This window comes from Priapulus caudatus, unplaced genomic scaffold, assembly GCF_000485595.1.
Source record: "Priapulus caudatus unplaced genomic scaffold, Priapulus_caudatus-5.0.1 Scaffold730, whole genome shotgun sequence".
Classification (NCBI taxonomy): domain Eukaryota; kingdom Metazoa; phylum Priapulida; class Priapulimorpha; order Priapulimorphida; family Priapulidae; genus Priapulus; species Priapulus caudatus.
In genome coordinates, this window is record NW_014577791.1 from 96491 (window position 1) to 98935 (window position 2445).

Below are 2445 nucleotides of genomic sequence, written 5' to 3' on the forward strand. Positions count from 1 at the left end.
TACAATTTCTGAACCCCCCTTTCGCGGGCTTTTTGCGGGGTTTTCCTGCCTTGGAGACCCCCTAAATTCAGAACACTGCTCAATGTACCCCCTATCTCAGGTGAGCTCTCATTCCAACCGTAGTGACGTTAGTGTAGCGTGTGGAACTGTCGAACCAGTCTACACTACGTAGTGTAGAGTTCAGTGAACGAGGGGAACTAGGGGGCAATATTTTTACATTTCAAAATTAAATAATCCTGAATGAGCTTTCAAAACTAGCAGGAATTTCAGGAATTTTATCCCGGGATTTGATAAAGTTTTCTATGATATTCAAGATGAAAGAGAGAGAGGAAAAACACCCCCTTTTTAAAGAAATATCCGGGTGAAAAGTCAAATACACCCCCTTTTTTACAATTCTTGGGCCGGATTTTGTCGCGCGAAAAATACACCTTTACCGGAGATTTTGGGAACGCGCATGCGGTCCCTCTGACCTCGGAGTGGGGGGGCCGGGCCTCCATCACTCTCCCTCCGTCATTCATTCATCCATCTCTCTCGCTCTCCCGCATCCATCCATCCACCTCTCTTCCACCTAATAATACAGGTATTATTAGCTCTTGATTATATGTATAGTGGATTGATTTTGGAGTTAGCTAACGCAGTTACTGTCCTTTGTGATGGTGGTGTGGTGTAAACAGTGAGACATTCTGTTGTTTGATAAAATAAGATGAATATAAAATGTAAACGCTGTAAAAAAGTGGCAAACTTCTGTCAGCGAAGAGGCAACGTATGTGAACATACAAAGACAATATACTCTTGTTCTGTCCGTCACTCTACACGCTTTTATATTCTATGCACACATTTACAACAGCGATAACTGTTCGAGTGATGCATCGAGACAAAACAGTTGCTTGCCTGACATGATATCGTACACTTGACCGCTCTTAACTTCGTAGAAACAGCTCTGGGCTTCACGAATCGTTCACAAGTTGGCGAGCGGTTTCAATACGAACACACACGACACTTTAAAATTTACAAATAGAGATTACCGATAGTCGGAATCTAAAATCGACAAATGAGTTCATCTCACGGTTGCATGCACAAGCTTCCATCGCAGACACTGGATTACATGTCACAATAAAATCGTTCCACACATATAATATTGATACACCTCGTAAGCCGACCTTGGAGCTGTTCAGAGGAGAAGATACATCTTACAGGACCGAAACGTACATCCAGCGACACATCCATCGCATATTTCACGTTTCAGGGTGGCGGCAGTGGTTACAGCGGTCTACTCTCTTCGTCTGTTCCCTACATCATTGATCACTCTCCACTAGCCACCCTCTCTCTCTCTATCTCTCTCTCTCTCTCTCTCTCTCTCTCTCTCTCGCTCTCTCTCTCTCTCTCTCTCTCTCTCTCTTTCTCTAATCTCTCGTCTCTCTCGTCTCTCGAGTCATCTCGACTCGAGTCTCTCGTCTCTCAGTCTCTTCCGTGCATCTCCATCGTCTCTCATTCTCTCTCACTCTATCTCTCTCCCATGGTCGTCTCTCTCATCTCTCGATCGGTCCTCCGTACTACTCTTGCTCCGGTCGTCGTGCGGATCTCGCACTTCTCTTCTCGGGATAGCCTCCTCCACTCTGTCTCCTATCTCTCTCATCTCTTCTCATCGCCTCACTTCTCTGGTCCTCGCTCTCGGATCATGAATCTCTCGTCGTAGTCTCTCTCTCGCCTCCATCTCCTCTCTTTATCTGACATATACCTCCTCTCCTCAGGTCGTCGTTCTACGGCATGCTACTCACCGTCAGACCTCGAGGGGAAACCTCTCTTCAGAGTCTGACCATCGGTCGTCCTCTACTTATCTGCAGCTCTACTTCCGTCGGAAGTCAAGTGCGCGAAGTTACTTGAGTGTCTACGTCTCTCTCTCTCGGTTGTAGCTCGCTGTGCTTCCCTCGGAATCTTTTTACTTCACAGAGTCCTGCAAGTGCTCTCGGGTTCGCTTCCTTCCGTCTCTCGGTCGTCTCTCTCTGCTTGGCTGTCTGCTACCTCGTCGTCTCATGTGCTCGTCCACTCCGCTCGCTCTCTCTCCTCTCTCTTCTCCTCTCTCCCTCCCTCTCTCCCTCTCTCAGGCGCTCTTTGCATCTGAGTTCACTCTATCCTCAGGCGGAATCCAGGTGTCTCTCCTCATGTCGAGTCGGCTGAACTCTCCAGCTCAGGTGCTCGTGGCGTCGTCATCTGTCTCGAAGTCTAGTATATCCCGGTTCTCGTCGAAACTGAGGCGGTCTATCCTACGTTCTGCGCCGCCATGTCTCTGGTCTATCATCTCAGAGTTAGATCTCCATCGGTCGGACTCTCGTCTTCTCTCTGTCAGGGTCTCCTCAGTCTCGCTCGGCTCATCTCGTCTTCCGATCCGCGGCTCGCTCGAGTCTCATCATCTGTCCTCTCTCTCTCAGCTCTCTTCTCTCTCTC